The following is a 17,809-nucleotide window of genomic DNA, read 5'->3' as shown; positions in this document are numbered from 1 at the left end:
GTCTTTCACTTAAGTAAATGATTGTTACCACTCTTTAATCTTCATTGACTCTTCTTTCCCAATTAGTCCCTTGTTTAATTGCCTAAATATGAGTAAAAATATTCTGTTGAGTTAATGGAAAAAAGACAATATGTATATCTGTACTAAACAACTTAGAAAAACTAAGGATTTATATTCTCAATAAAAAATTGTGGTAGCTAATAGTGATATTTGTGCTTTCATTTAAGTGATTTATAAAAATTTAATGATGACTAGTTTTTTTTTTTTTTTAGTTAGGTTAGGTAGGATGAACATTTTCCATTGCTCTGAATATGGTTATACAAATTTTTTTGTTTACTAATGTTTAAGCATATTCCTCATTTTCACCTCTCTGGAAGTCTGTAATATCAGAAATGTGTTGGTGGAGCAGTTAATCCCGGTTATCTAGAAATGGCGTGAGTGACCCACCTCTGATGTTGACCTTCACAGCTACATACCTTTGCCTGGCTTAGCTATGAAATAAGAAAGAAATACCAGCATGGGGTTACTGTGGGCTGAATCCCCTCATTACCTGTGGGGGTAGAATCCGCTTTGGAAGCTCCTGTCACCCTTTGCATTCAGTATGATCTTTTATTCCTCTGTTTTTCTTAGTCTGGAAAGTGGTTCTGGGTGAAAGCTAATTCTAATTTGGCCAATTATGATTATCAAGCAAGTCTGCATATTGAATGCAAAGTTTTTATCCATATGCTTCATTTCCTTCTTTAATTATTCTCAATTATAAAATAACCAAGATAAAATGTATAGCATTTATTGAGTACCTATTATGTGCTAGAAATTGTATCGAGTCCTTTAACTATGTGGTCTCACTTACACAATAAAAATAAATGGAGCAATTAGGAAATTAAATCAATGCCCACAGGAAGTAGCCACAAGTCAAGGGATGCACAGAGAATGTGACCTAGTAATCCAGATGATCAATAAAGATTTTTCTGATGTAATCTGAGTTATTGAATCCCAGTGGTGCACATAATCCCCACTTTTATTTATGAAAACCAATGTATAAATTTGTCAAATATAATTTATTAAGGTCTGAGTGGTTGTCTCCTTGTTATCTTATAAACCAAAAAAAAAAAAAAAAAAACCTGTTGTCATCGAGTTGATTCTGACTCATAGCGACCCTGTAGCATAGAGTAGAACTGCCCCACAAGGTTTCCAAGGAGCACCTGGTGGATTTGAACTGCTGACCTTCTGGTTGCTCTTAACCATTACGCCACCAGGGTTTCCTATTATCTTATGTATACTTTTTTTTTTTTTTATGTATACAGTTATTTCTCAACATGCTCATAAAACTATTGTTTTTTTTTTTTTAGTGGGGTGTCAGATTCATCATTGCAGAAAATACAAAATTGTGGGACATGCATGTATATGGTAGAGAAGAAAATGTAATAAACTATAATAAAAAATTCAAAGTAAAGTGTTTGTGAACTATGTTCTTTTCAATGTTGTTATTGTTAGGCGCCCTCAAGTCAGTTCTGACTCTTAGTAAGCTCATGTACAACAGAACGAAACACTGCCCAGTCCTGCGCCATACTCACAGTCATTGCTATGTTTGAGCCCATTGTTGCAGCTGCTGGGTCAGTCCATCTCATCGAGGGTCATCCTCCCTTTTCCTGACCCTATACTTTACGAAGCATGATGTCCTTCTCCAGGGACTGGTCCCTCCTGATAACATGTCCAAAGTACTTGAGTCAAAGTCTTTCCATCCTTGCTTCTGTGGAGCATTCTGGTTGTACTTCTTCCAAGACAGGTTTGTTCACTATTCTGGCAGTCCATGGTATATTCAATATTTTTTGCCAACACCATAATTCAGAGGCATCAATTCTTTATTGATTTTCCTTATTCATTGACTCTAGCTAAGATTGTGCATAATGATTTTCCATGTTTTAGTATCTAGTATACTTTAACTCAATTCCAGATAACTGATACTTAAGATGACCAATATAAAGGAGCTAGAATGATATCGACAGAATACTATTTACCATCTATTGTTTTAGTTAATTTAGTGAGAAAAATTAAACATAACCGTAAGGTGTGAGTTATCCTTATATTTATACCCATCTTTCCTCTAAGAACAAAAAGACCTATTTGAAGGATGTCACCAGTGGACACATTTACACGTATTTGCCAGACATACGTTATTCCAAACATAGCTGGCAGCTTGAGTTTTACTTCCTAAAGCCTAAGGTATTTGTAGGCAAAACCTATTCACTTACAAGGAGAAGTCATACAGTTATCCTTTAAAGTTAATACCTTTTTGATATTGTTAAGTATCCTGATATAGAAACCTGTTGCTGTGATGTCTGTGTTGGCTCACGGTAACCCCATGTGTTTCAGAGCTGAACTGTGTGCCTCAGGGTTTTCTTGGCTGTAATCTTAGGGAACAAGATAGCCAGATATTTCTTCTGAGGTGCCACTGGGTGGTTTCGAACCACCAACCTTTCAGTTAGTAACCATGCACTTGACAGGTTATGCCACTCAGGGTCCTGTTCTGATATATAGTCATCAATTAATAAGAATGATATTAAAAATCTAGATTTTTTTTTTTTTTTTTAAGGAAAAGCAGTTGACTACTTGCATCAAGTACATGGTTCAGATAATTGTGGTCACTTCTGGGTGCCTGATTCTGAAATCAAGCACCACACCATTAGTTCTGGGTGTGCTCATCTGTTAAAGAACTAATAACTTCACCTAGTCAGTCACAGGGGCAAGACATGAAAAGGGGCCATTCTGTGTCTAATCGCCGTAATCTTAAAGGATGCAGTAGATACAGAGGTGGGCTCGTCTTTCCAATCTTTAGTACCTGTGGTTTCCTTGTTTCAGCTTCAGGAGTTTATGTGAAATTATCAAAAAATCACAAAATATCAAAAAATTTCTAACATTAAAAGTATTTTATAAGAAAAAGCTAGTTTTTTTTCATATGAAACAGTTTAAAAGACCATTTTCCAAAATTTTTTAGAAATACCATTTTGCCTAAAATTGCCATAATGTGGGACAATAGAAACTCTTACCATCAGTTATGATTTCTGTGGTCCTAAAACTGTTTCTAAGAACGAATTCCAGCCATTTGTCTCTTCCAATTTGGCAGTGATTTTATCTCAAGGCAATGGTTTCTAATCACTTGAAGCTCTTACTTAACAAATGATTTTATAGGTAACATAACAAATGTATTTAAATACTGATGTTAATATTGTACTATGTTCACATTTGAAAAATTCTTTCTGAATGGGGAGGTTGTTTTTATGTCTTCAAATTACCTTTTCTACTTTGTATTATTGGGAGAAAAGTTTATAAATTTATCATTCCTTACGCTAGTAATGACATGGTATATTTAATCAGATCAGACTTTATAACTTTTTAATTTTAGCTTATTTAATAACCAAATGCTTTCTCTGAAGAATGATCATCAAAGGAAAAAAAAAAATCCACTGCCCCATTCCATGTATTTTAGATTTTTTTTCTGTATGAAATTCTCAGAACCGCAAAGTAAAAGTTTATTGTGAACTCTGATAATTCGGACGATAAGTTGGCCTCTCTTCCCGGTGTATTGCTTCCGCAGTGTTTTGTTTTGTTAATCTTCCCTGCCACCTCGCCTCCTCCAGAAGTAGCTCTCTGGCCCCTTCCTTCAGGCGTTCACATTCTGCTTTCCAAATTGACTGGCAGCTAATCTTATAAATGAATCCACTCTAATGGCTGCTGATATGATACTGAGGCTTGAGGTCAGTTCTCCTACCTAGGTAAGTTGTTAAATTTGTTTTTTTAAAAGAGGCAGTCTGATAAAGTAAACTGAGCATGGTTGCTCATTTAGAAAATGAGGGTTGAAAACCAGGGTTGGAGCCCTAGTTTCAGCACTAATTTTGTAACTTCAGTAAATCACTTTAGCTTTTTTTAAGCCCCAGCCCAATAAAGATCAAGGTAAAAATTACATGTATGCTGTCTGTCTACCTTTTAAGGAACTATTAAAGTGTGTGTTATAAAGGTTTCTTAGTCATCTAGTCCCGCTATAACGGAAATACCACAAATGAATGGCTTTAACAAAGAGAAATTTATTCCCTCATGAGTTTGGGAGGCTAGAAGTCCGAATTCAGGGCATCAGCTCCAGAGGAAGGCTTTCTTTCACTGTCTGCTCTGGAGGAAGGGCCTTGCCATCAGTCTTCCCCTGGTCTAGGAACTTCCCAGTGCAGGGACCAGAGGTCCAAAGGACACGCTATTCTCCTGGCTCTTATTTCTTGGTGGTATGAGGTCCCCATGTCTCTTTGCTCACTTCTCTCTTTGTATGTCAAAAGAAATTGACTTATGACAAAACCTAGTCGTGTAGATTGAGTCCTGCCTCATTAACAGAGCTGTCTCTAATCCTGTCTCGTTAACATCATAGAGATAGGATTTGCAACACGTAAGAAAATCACATCAGTTGTCAAAATGGTGGACAATCACACAGTGTTGACGATCATGGCCTAGCAAAGTTGACACACATTTTTGGGGGGCGCAATTCAATCCACAGGCCAGGTACATTGCATTATGAAGGTATCAGTAAAGGTACATGGAAGGAGATAAGAAATGCATGCCATTGCCCATTGCTTTCAAACTCATGGTGACCCCATGCGTTTCAGAGTAGAACTGTGCTCCATAGAGTTTTCACTGGCTGATTTACCAATCCTTTCTTCCAGGTTACCTCTGGATGAACTTCCAGTCTTCAGTTAGCAGATAGGCGAGTCCCTGGGACTCCAAAATGGATACAAACCACTATTATATAAGGAAGAAAGAGATGAAAAATATTAAAGAGCTAGTAATCAAATACTGTGTTGAGTTCGGAGTGAAAATAATTGCCTGAACTTTTGGCAAGGAGAGACTGAGTGAATAAAGGAAGTTTTCGTCAGGAACTGGCAGGTATACTTCAAAAGATGGTAGGATTTAAACATAACACTAATGATGGATATTTTGGGGTAATACAGCACATAGCTGAAGCTGTCCTAACACAGCAGGGTCGACTATATGCTGAACCCAAAAAATAAAGTGTCAAGGAACATGTTTTTGGCAAAATTGCAATTGTTAGTTTTGTGTGGATTAAGAATATATGTAACTGTGAAGTTACACAAGCATTAAGACTCCAATGTTATGAGTAAATGACCACACCTTATTTGATCTTTAGAAAATTATATTTTTTGAAGTATTTTCTGAAGTTAATAGTATTTTCAACAGTACAGATTCAACTTTAAAAATAACTTAATGCTAATATTATATCAGCCTCCAAATCAAATCTTTCCATGAATTATGGCATTATCTAACTAAATAAATATAAAAAAAATAAATATGCACATTTATTATATCTATTGAAGAAGCCATACAATAAAAGCATTAAGTGGGGGTGGATACAGTGAATGCCCTAATGTCTAGTCCTGCACAGGACTTATTTCACACGTTTTGTGACCCACATCAGGGTTTTGTAAAGCATTCCAGTATATCATGTGGGGCACTGGCAACAGTGTTAGGCTTGAACTCAAGTACTCAAGTATCTTAGGGCCTCTATTCATTGGCTACATGTTAAATTTTATGGTCTCTTTATGGTTCCATTTTGCATTTTTAAAAAATTTCTTGTCTTGGCTGGGTTCTCTAGAGTAGCAAAACCAGTGAGGCGTGTGTGTGTGGGTGTGTGTGTATATATATATATATATATATATACACATACACATATATTTATACAGAGAGAGAGAGTGGGAGAGAGATTTATATCAGGGAAATGGCTCTCGTGGTTGTAGAGGCTGGAAGGTTCCAAGTGAATGAGTCAGGCATTGGGCTGGACGCTTCTCCTGAGCCATGTAGCTGCAAGGGCTGATATACCCAAGGTCGCTTGGTCAGATGGCAGGCCTCTGGCTCAAGTCCCAAGAACTGGAGGTCAGATGATTGCCAGTCAAATGCAGGAGCCAAAGCAGAGGAAAAGCCTGTGTGAGCTTTGCCAGAAAGTCCATATATATTGGGTGCAGGTCACACCCCAATGAAACTCCCTTTCAACTGATTGGCTACTCATAACAGATTTCATCCTGGAGGTGATTACACTATATCAGATCTCATCATGGAGGTGATTACATCATTACATAACTGCCAAACCATCAAGAACCATGGCCCAGCCAAGTTGACACAAAACCTTAACCATCATGGTCCACTTCTTGTCAACATGGCACCTGTACACATCTCTTTAAACCATATTTAATCTCTAAATAAAGAAAACTATGAAGTCATACTTGCACCTAACATGCATACAAACAAAAACTCACTAGCCCTATTTACATCTTATATTTTATAAGTGAAGAAAACAAAAATACTTGTTGCACACATACCCAACCCAGTGCCATATAGATGCACACATACAAGGAAGAAATACTCATAACAATTACAATCTTTGTTTCTACAAGTGGTCATGTGGTCATAGCTGGTATATAGAACTATATTTGCACCACCCATTCCGTATTCCCTTTACCCTCAGCAGTCTCTTCATCTGATCATAGTTCTTTGCCTGGTTTGGTGACCCAAACCTTCATTCCTGAAGGATCTGGGCCATTAGTAGTCATGTCAGAATTGGGTTGCTGTAGTTTTCTGTTGACTATAATCACAGGGCATGTAGTACTAAGAGATGCCCTAAGGGATCTCCTGCATTCCAGGCATACTCTTCTTCCTATTTCCTCTTGGTAATGAGGGTCAGTCACGCCAGCCAATACACTTCTTTACTTGTTGATCCAGAGGTGTGAGGAACCCTAAGTGTTCGAGTGGCATTCTCAACTTCCAGTCCAATGGAATCATTGATTGTTTCTAGGTGGGAGCATTCTTCCCTTTGGAACAAAAACCTCTAGACTCACAGATCACAGGGTACTGGGGATAAGAACCAAAGAATTTGTGAGTGGGTCACTAGGGGAATAGTGGTGGTGCCACTCCCATTTTACCCCTTGATTCCCGGACTCATGAATCCTGGATATGGGATAAACAGCATCATATATGGGACCCTGGTTTAGAGGATATACAGCCTCCTGGAGAACATTGTCCCAACCCAGCCAGGTAATGCCAACTAGCTGGCTCCATAATTGTGTCATTAGAAGGCCATTCCATCATTCCTTCAAGCTATCTATTTCAGGATAATGGAGGACATGGTATAACCAGTGCATTCCATAAACTCTGGCCCATTGCCACATTTCATTTGATGTGAAGTGAGTCCCTGGATCTGAGACGATGCTGTGTGGGATACCATGAGAGTGGATAAGGCATTCTGTGAGTTCATGGATGGTAATTTTGACAGTAGCATTTTATGCAAGGAAGAAAAATCCGTAAGTAAGAACAAAGTGCTGCTCTTTCCATAATGGAAGTGGTCCAATGTAATCAACCTGCCCTCAGGTTGCTGGCTGATCACCTTGAGTAATGGTGCCATTTTGGGGACTCAGTGCTAGTCTCAGCTGCTGGCAGATTGGGCACTCTGCAGTGGCTGTAGCCAAGTTGGCCTCGGTGACTGGAAGTCCATGTTGCTGAGCCCATCCCTGCCACCATGGCCACATTGTTCATGAGCCCATTGGCTGGGGAAAGAGGTGACTGGTTTCCACAGAACACATCATTCTATCCACTTGATTGTTAAAATCCTCCTCTGCCTAGGTCACCCTATGGTGAGCGTTCACATGAGACACAAATACTTTCACTGTTTTGGCCCATTCTGAGAGGTATATCCACATACCTCTTCCCTATAAACCCTTGACTCCAATATTCCAGTCATTTTCCTTCAAGTCCCTGACCATCCAGGCAAATTATTGGCCACAGCTTATGAATCAGTACACAGTCACACATCTGGCTGTTTCTACTTGCAAGCAAAGTGAATAGTCAGGTGCACTGCTTGATGTTCTGCCCATTGGGAGGATTTCCCTTCAGCACCGTTTTTCAGGGAGATCCCAGAAAGGGGCTGTAGTGCTGTTGTTGTCCACTTTCAAGTAGTGCCTACATATTTCACAGAGCCATCTATAAACCAGGCACCCATTTTCCTCAATCAAAGATCATAAAAAACTCACCATGAGGGCATAGGTGAAGACTGGGCGATGGAAGGTAATATGACAGAAGCGGAGACCATGGTAATTTTGGCCACTTCTTCATGCAACTTACTTGCGCCTTCACGTTCTGCTCAGGCCTGATCTCATATAGATCACTTCCATTTAATGATGGGGTGCTGCTGTGCATGTCTGACTTTCTGGCTCTGTGGGTCGAACAACAACCAGTTTATAATGGGCAGCTTGGGCTGCATTGTGACTTGGTGGCCCAGGGTTAAGCATTCAGTCTCTCCTAAGGCCCAGTAACAAGCCAAAAGCTGTTTCACAAAAGGAGAGTAGTTACCTGCAGAGGATGGCAGAGTTAGCTTCAAAATCGTAAGGGTCTGTTCTGTGATTCACCAACAGGGTCCTGTCAAAGACTCCAAACAGCACCTCTCTCTGCCACGGACACTTGAAGCACCACCATTGGATCAGCCAGATCATATGGCCCAAGTGGCCGAGCGGCTTGCGTGGCAGTATGAACCTGTTGCAGAGCCTTCTCTTGCTCTGGGTTCCTCTCAAAATCAGCATTTTTTTGAGTCATTTGATAAAAAGGTCAGCGTAGCACACCCAAATGAGGGATATGTTGCCTCCAAAATCCAAATAGGCTTTGTACCTTCTTTTAGTTGTGGGAGGGGCCGGATGCAATAACTCATCATTCACTTTAGAAGGAATATCTTGATATGCCCCACACCACTGTTGGTGTTAGGTGCCATCAAGTCAGTTCTAACTCATAGTGACATTATGTACAGCAGAACAAAACACTGCCTGGTCCTGTGCAATACTCACAATCATTGTTATGCTTGAACCCATTATTATAGCCACGGTGTTAATCCAGCTCACTGAGAGTCTTCCTCTTTTTGCTGACCCTCTACTTGAACAAGTATGATGTCCATCGCCATGGACTGATCCCTTCTGATAACATGTCCAAAGTAAATGAGACGAAGTCTCACCGTCCTTGCTTCTAATGAGCGTTCTAGCTGTACTTCTTCTGAGACAGATTTATTCATTCCTCTGGCAGTCTGTGGAATATTCCATATTCTTCTCCAACACCATGATTCAAGAGCATCAGTTTTTCTTATTCATTGTCCTGCTTTCACAAGTATATGAAGCAATTGAAACCACCATGGGTTGGGTCAGGTGCACCTTAGTCCTTAAAGTGACATCTGATTTTTTTTTTTTTTTTTAACACTTTGAAGAGATCCTTTGCAGCAGATTTTCCCAATGCAATGTGTCCTTTGATTTCTTGACTGTTCCTTCCTTGGTTGTTGATTGTAGATCCATGTAAAATTAAACTCCTGACAACTTCAGTCTTTTCTCCTTTCGTCATGATGTTACTTATTGGTCCAGTTGTGAGGATTTTTGTTTTCTTTATGTTGAGGTGTAATCCAAAATGAAGGTTGTAGTCTTTGATCTTCAGAAGTAAGTGCTTCAACTTCTCTTCACTTTCAGGAGGCAAAATTGTGTCATCTGCACGTCCAAGTTGTTAATTAGTCTTCCTCCAATACTAATGCTGGGTTCTTCTTCATGTAGTCCATTTTCTTCAATTATTTGCTCAGCATTCAGAGTGAATAAGTGTGGTGAAAAGATACAGTCCTGAGGCACACCTTTCTTGACTTTAAACCATGCAGTATCCCCTTGTTCTGTTTGAATGACTGCCTCTTGATCTAAGTACAGGTTCCTCATAAGCACAATGAAGTGTTCTGGAATTCCCATTCTTCCCAACATTATCCATAATTTGTTATGATCCACCAGTCAAGTGCCTTTGCACAGTGATAAAACACAGGTAAACATCTTTCTGGTATTCTCTGCTTTCAGCCATGATCTGTCTGACATCAGCAATGATATGCCTTCTGAATCTGTCTTGAATTTCTGGCAGCTCCCTGTTGATGTACTGCTGCAACTGCTTTTGAATGATCTTCAGCAAAATTTTACTTGTGTGTGATATTGATAATTTCCTCATTCTGTTGGATCACCTTTCTTTGGAATGGGTACAAATAAGGATCTCTTCCAGTTGGTTGGCCAGGTAGCTGTCTTCCAAATTTCTTGGCATGGACAAATGAGTGCTTCTAGCACTGTATCCATTTGTGGAAACATCTATTGGTAGTCCATGAGTTCTTGGAGCCCTGTTTTTCACCAATGCCTTCAGTGCAGCTTAAACCTCTTCCTTCAGTATCATCAATTCTTAATCATATGCTACCTCCTGAAATGGTTGAACATCGACCAATTCTTTTTGGTACAGTGAGTCTGTGTATCCCTTCCATCTTCTTTTGATGCTTCCTGCATTGTTCAATATTTTCCCCATAGACACCTTCAGTATTGCAACTCAAGGCTTGAATTTTTTCTTCAGTTCTTTCAGCTTGAGAAATGTTGAGTGTGTTCTTTTGTTTTGGTTTTCCTATCTCCAGGTCTTTGCACTTTTCATTATACTTTACTTTGTATTCTGGAGTCCCCCTTTGAAATATTCTGTTCAGCTCTTTTACTTCATCATTTCTTCCTTTTGTTTTAGTTAGTCTGCATTCAAGAACAACTTTCAGAGTCTCATCTGACATTCATTTTGGTCTTTTCGTTCTTTCCTGTATTTTTAATGGGTCACACTTTATACTTCAGCTTTTGGGATTCGCTGGGAGTTTCAGGATCCCATTTCTTCCCAATCATTGATCTCGATTTAACTTAAGACACCATTCAACTTTGGGAATTTAGTTGGTGTTGTAATTCAGCCACCTTTACAATAAGACTCTATGTTTGATTTTTGGCAATATCAGCTCTGTTACTACAAGAAATAAGGCTTTCTTTCAGGGCACAAGTGGCAGTTTTCAGGTTATTTATGTGGTGCTTGAGCTTTAACTCCGAAGCCCTAAACTTATTTTTTTCTTTCAACACTTTGTCTAGCAAAAGTAAGACCAACCAACCAGCTTTATTGCATATATATATACACACATACATACATACACTATGGAAACCCTGGTACCATAGTGGTTAAGTGCTATGTCTGCTAACCAAAGGGTCAGCAGTTCTAATCTGCCAGGCGCTACTTGAAAACCCTATGGGGCAGTTCTACTCTGCTCTGTAGCGTCATTATGAGTCAGAATTGACTCGACTGCAATGGGTATATATATATATAGAGAGAGAGAGAGATTTATCTGAAGGAAATGGCTCACATGGTTGTAGAGGTCGGAAACTTCCAAGTTGGGGGGTCAGGTGCCAGGCTGGAAGCTTCTGACTTCCTGACTCATGTAGCTGCAGGGGCTGATGAACCCAAGATTGGCAGGTCAGATGGCAGGCTGCTGGCTCAAGTCCCAAGAACCAGAGGTCAGATGATCCAGAGCAGAACAAAAGCCAGTGACCTTTACCAGAAAGTCCATATATATTGGATGGAGGTCACACTTCAAGGAAACTCCCTTTCAACTGATTGGCTACTCATAGCAGATCTCATCATGGAAGTGATTACATTATATCATATGTCATCATGGTGGTGATTACATTATATCATATCTCACCAGGGAAGTTATTACATCATTATGTAACTGCCAAATTGTATCATAACTGCCAAGCCACTGAGAATCATGGCCCAGCCAAGTTGACTAACAAAGTCAGCCATCACAGTCCTTTAAAAAAAAAAAACAAACAAAAAAATGATACTTTTTGTCTTTGTTGTTCTCTGAGTAAAAATGTAAAAGTCTTTAGTGGAATACCACTTTCAGACCAGTTTTCTGAACATTTCTGTTATTGACAGAAATAATAGAAATTTGGGCAACTTTTTTTTTGACTGTTAAACTTTTGTGCTTTCTGAGAGTTGCCCAGCATTTCTACTTTGGAGTTTCTCTGTCTGAATAATAGCAAGCCTTCCCTGACCATTGCTCTGTACATCCATGTTCTGTTGTTTCCTGGGTTACACAAAAAGTTTTCAAAGTGATGCTAGTTTTTCCCAACCATTCAAGTGTTCTTCAATCTTTTACTTCTCTTGTATTGCAACCCAACAGATGTGTCCCCACTCCCAAATGGAGCTTCATATGGACCTTTTTTTCCAGGCAAAACTCATCCTAATCACAATCAAATCCTAAGAACATTTACCTGTACAATCTTTCCAGTGGATTTCCTTTGATTGTCATCTATACTGTTTCACCATACTAAAAAATATGACTCTAATCTCGTTTATTATAGGTTTACATCGTAAGACAGCGAACAATTATATGTGGTAATGAGATATCATCAATGAGTTGTGAAATGTTCCATTGTTAGCCAGCTATCTCCTTTTAAATTAATGAATGTATCCTATGAGAAAGCACAAAATTTTAACAGTCTGAACAAAGTTGCCTAAAATTTAGAGCCATTAACATCACAAAGGCCCACTTATGTTTTTTTATGTCCTATACTAAAAAAAAAAAAAAAACTAAATAGTCCTTACAAATTATTTCTTCCTGCATTCTTGTCTAACAGGAGGTATGGTTGATGTTTACCCAGTGTGTCTCCGCTGAAGTTTCTGAGTCTGGATAAAAGCACGACTTCTTTGACAGTACTCTGCACACCCTGATTCTTCTGTGGTCCTCCTGCTGGTGGACTGACTCTTGGCTGCTGCTCCCTCCACTGCTGTTGCCTGTGGCTGCCAGCCAAGCTAGCTCACTTCCATGATGAGTCCTCCCTAATCACAGCTCCCAAAATGTACTTTCCTTCTGTTTTTCAAGATTTGGATCAGGAAGTGGTAATTGGGTCAGTCTGTGACAAAAGAGTGTTGGCTGGAAGGTCAGGGAGGGTTCTGGCAACAGGGAGGCATGTTGTGCCAGGTTTCTTGACTCCTCCCTCTTCCTCCCAGCAGCTGAAAGGTCTCCAATGACTACAGCCCCTCCTTACAATGAGTGTTCCAAACATTTACAAGAGCTAGTTACACTCCCATTGAATGTTTTCAGATACCTGGGATGAGATGTTTCTTCCCCTTTCATTGTTCACATAAATAGACTATCGGGCAAAGGGCAAAATAGGGTAATTTCTTTATACCAACCTTGAACATACTCTCTGTATTCAAAATTTATTTTGTATGTGAATATGTAGGCTTTATAATTATTTGAAATCATGATGCTGCTTTTAAAAAACACCTTGGATTTTCTACTTTATTATGAATAATATTATTACCTAGACACAAACTTTCTCTTTCTTAAAGATGATTATCTGCAGGTTTCAGTGGGCCTTAGGAAAGAGGGAATTCCTGGACATATAATGGGCCTCAGAATCAATCCTTAAGGCTAGCCAGAATAATAACATAAAAGATTCCTGGGTTCAGTAATAAAACCCAGATTAAATGCCAATATTTGGTATCATATGCATGTAAATTTGCTTTTAAACAATGCTGTACACATTAATTTCGATGACTTTTTAGAAACTGTAGTCAAAGGGAACATTTTGCATTCTTGAGAAATGCAGTGATTTAACTTGCTGTGGATTTTCGGCAACTCCAGTGTCTTGTTTTTAGGCACTGAATGCATTCTGTGAAAAGGGAGTGTTTCTATTTTGCCACCACCATTATGTTATCTTTTCCAGTGCAATTACAAGCTAATTCAGGGCTCTTTGTGTTAAACTAATAGCTTCTGATTCGCTGCTGTCACCCAGTACGTCTTCATGCACTTTTAATACCATCTGCAGTGCCCCTAGCACTTACCTAGGGTGAGCATTTTTCTCTAAGTAGAGACTCATCTTTGGCAAATCATTAATGGAACATCAAAAAGATTCCATCTGTTAGAGTTACATATGGCTAAGATCAGTATTATTAAATATCTCATTTTTTTCTTTATTTCTTTTTTTTCCCCCTTCTCTTTTTTTCCTTTCTTACCCACACAATAAATGTAGTTGTCAGCAGGATAAGTTCATGTGCCGGATAAGGTCACAATTTCATTTAGTGACAACTTCCAACAGTACGAACTTACAAGGTTCGATTTATTAAAGAGTCAGAAGGGATAAGATCATCGCATGGCCAGCCTGATTTATCAGGGTTTGACTGGAGTACTTGAATAGGGAATGTCGTATTTCAAGTTTATGTTCAAAACTGTAGTTTAGTGTGTGTTGTGACTGTATGACTCAGAAAATGAGAAGGAAAATTAGAAAAGGTATCCCTCTAAGGCAGTTTGTAGCTACCAGTCGAGAACTATCATTTCATGTGCCGTGCTTTGGGATGGATCGGTGTAGTCTCACATAAATGGCCTTTTTTGCCCTAAAATGCAGATGAAACAGGCTGTTATTAGCTCTTGAAGAAGCACATATAGTGCGGGACTGCATTGGACTCTGGAGATAATCAGCAGTGAAATGATCATGTAGCCTTATATATGTCTGGCAGGCAGTTATCAAATGGTTAAACCATAAAATAGCAAGAGCTTTGCCATACTTCAGCTACCTTGGCTGACTTTGAAAATGTTTTGAGATTTTTTGAATCTTTGAGCGCTTTTTGAACTCAGCATGACTTCAGGGCTGTCCATGTTTGATACCCTGATGTATAATGTTTTCCAACCATGAAGAAAATATAAATATGGGTTCTGATGCTATAGCCCTCTGATAGAATAAGGCCTGATAAAACAGTATGAGCTAACTCATGTGGTCTGCTTTAAAATTTGGTTATATATTTAAAACCAAGTTCAAACCAATCCAAAGTTTATTTCCAGCAAATGTAATATGATCTTCTGTCACCTCATTTGCTTGCAACCACATCCTTCTGGGGAACCTGAACCTAGAGTTAAGGGATGTTCTGTAAATTTCATCTACACTTGTCATCAACTTAATGTTGAATTCCGTTGAAGCATGATTGCTGATAACTATGTGAAAAGGCTCACATCTTGTATGTTCTGTTTTTGGTGTGCTTCTATTTTCACATACTTTGCTTTCTAAAGAGGCATGAAAAGAACTCTATTGAAAAGCAGTATGAAAAGAACCCTATTGGAAAGAAACAAAGGCCATGGCTTGGTAGCACCTTGACTGAAAGAAGATTTGAGGACATCTCTGGTGATGTTAGGTACTTCCTTCCACCAGTGGATTTATTTTATTTGAGCCAAAAAGTGGATTGATGTCTTAAAAGCTGCGGGATGGTTGGTAGATTTTTCTGACTTATGGCTTTTTTTTTTTTTTTTTGAGTGAAGCTATCATAAGATTTTGAGTAATCACAGACTTTTAAAACTATGCATTATCAACAAGATAAGAGAAACAGCCTTCAGCACTAACAATATTATCTTTTACCAAAATTGATTAGTCCGTCCTATGTGTCTCAAGTATTTTGTGTAAACTTAACCCAACATGTTAAAAATAAGGCTTCTTTTTGAAGAATAGCTACAAAAATATGAGCTAGGCAGAGGAGGGAAATCTTTATTTTTCACCCTGCTCCATTTTTCAGAGATGAGGTAATGTACGTGGAGTAGAGTGCTGAACAAATGAAATGTATGATCGCTGTAATACAAAGAGAAGACACATATTAAAACAACTGCCTTTTGTCTCTAAAATCAACTTTAATTGTACTGAAATTGTGTGTTATGATCTTATAAAAATCTTTGCCCAATCACCTTCAATTTGTATTTTGCTGTTGCCATGTGTCACAAACAATATTATTCCCAGAGGAGAAACAGAAATATAAAATAAGGCTGTAGATCAAGATGTTTATAGTCCTGTAAGGTGTTAGAAGTTAAAAAGGAGAAGCCTCTAATTAATAATTAAATGCAAAATTGTGTGATATTGAACTAATAATCCTATGGAGAAATTAGGGAAAAAGAACTCAGTTTGTCCATGAGTGTTCAGAGAAGCTTCTTGAAGGAAAATAGTTTTGAGCTCTATCTTATAACATTCATAGGGTTCACTAAGGCAAGCAGGAGGATGGTGGGCTGCCAGGGAGCAGGAACAATTCTCAGAAAGGTGGTGGGAATTACACTGGAAGTGATGAGGAAGGAATGGTAAAGAAGACTTTACTAATTGGGCAAAAAACATGTTCTGGGGAGAAGTAGGACATAAAAATTAAGCAGACACTGTGGAACAAGGTTATGGTGGTACTGAAATTCAGATAGGGATGTGCATATTTGGGATGGTCATATGGGGGTTAAGGGTAAACTTGCATAAGCAAGTGACATGATGAAAGTGACATTTTAATTAGTTTTTCCTGGCAGGAATTTGGAGCCTGAATTGGAGCTGTAGAGAGAATCAAGTCTGGTTGGTCATCTAGGCCTGAGTTGATTTAAAAAAACCTGGGAAATGCTGATAAGAAGCCTGAATCCAAAGATACTTGAAAGGAAGTTAAGTCAGGGTATGAGGAATAATACGGGTGGAGGTGACAAAGATGGAATGTGAGTGAAGACACTGGTGGATAATTAGATGTGATGGTGGAAGTATGTGGGCATTCTTTTAGAATGCTTCAGTTTTTTTCAGTGAGGTAGTATTAGGCATTTTCTATATGTTATCTGAGTTCCTTTTCACAGCAACTATATAAGGAAAACATTTAATTCCTATTTTGTGAATGCAGAAACTGAAGCTGAAAAGATTAAGTACCTTGCCCTAGGTCACATGGCTTGTTCCATTTCCTCTTCTCCATTCAATTTTGAACCCAGTCCAATCTGTGTTCTGGCCTTCCATTCTACAGAACTCCTTTCACCCCAAAAGACTTGTGATCTGCAACTTACCCAAGGGAATTTTTCCAGTTCTTTTATTTCATAAATTTTCAACTTTACTTGATAGATCCTTCCTTCTTCTAATTCTGTATTAATCCCTTGGCTGTCATAGTACCATTGTTTCTTTTTATGTCTCTTGTAACTTTTAAGATTACTGTACCTACCCCTCCATCGCTCTGTCTTCTAGAGATTCTGGGAATTCTGTCCTAGGCCTTATTTTATCATAATACACTGCCTGAGATATAAAAAAAAAAAAAAAGAAAGAAAGAAAAGAAAAAGAAAAAATACTTTTGATTTATTACCACATACAAGCTGCCTCCTCAAAGTAGAGTCTACCTTAATGACATGGATGGGAGTCAAGCTTTTGGGACCTTCATTTGCTGATGTAGCACGACTCAAAATGAGAAGAAATAGCTGTAAACATCCATTAGTAATCGGAACCTAGAATGTATGAAGTATGAACCTAGGAAAATTGGAAATCATCAGAAAAGAAGTGGAACACATAAATATCAATATCCTAGGCATTAGTGAGCTGAAATAGACTGGTACTGGTCATGCTGAATCAGACAGTCCTATGGTTTACTATGCAGAAAATGGCAAATTGAAGAGCAATGGCATTGCATTTCTTCAAAAAGAACATTTCAAGATCTATCCTGAAGTACAGTGCTGTCAGTGGTAGGATAATGTCCATATGCCTACAAGGAAGACAAGTTAATATGACTATTATTCAAATTTACGCACCAACCACTAGGGCCAAAGATGAAGAAATAGAAGATTTTTATCAGCTGCTGCAGTCTGAAATTGATCAAACATGCAATCAAGATGCATTGATAATTCCTGGTGATTGGAATGTGAAAGTTGGAAACAAGAAGGATCAGTAGTTGGAAAATATGGCCTTGGTGATAGAAACAATGCCGGAGATCGAATGATAGAATTTTGCAAGACCAACGACTTCTTCATTGCAAATACCTTTTTTTCACCAACGTAAACAGTGACTATTTTTTTTTTATACACGTGGACCTCACCAGATGGAACACACAGAAATCAAATTGACTACATCTGTGGAAAGAGACGATTGATAACCTCAATATC

The 17,809-nt window shown here is 38.6% G+C and overlaps 1 protein-coding gene across 3 annotated transcripts in view; it reads left to right on the top strand.

The window, feature by feature from the left end:
* Positions 1-17,809, top strand: part of ZFPM2 (zinc finger protein, FOG family member 2) — a 530,635-nt gene that overhangs the window by 250,233 nt on the left and 262,593 nt on the right. The window lies entirely within an intron of this gene.

This window comes from Elephas maximus, chromosome 15 (assembly GCF_024166365.1).
Source record: "Elephas maximus indicus isolate mEleMax1 chromosome 15, mEleMax1 primary haplotype, whole genome shotgun sequence".
In the NCBI taxonomy this organism is placed as follows: domain Eukaryota; kingdom Metazoa; phylum Chordata; class Mammalia; order Proboscidea; family Elephantidae; genus Elephas; species Elephas maximus.
This window is presented reverse-complemented; position numbering and strand designations above follow the sequence as displayed.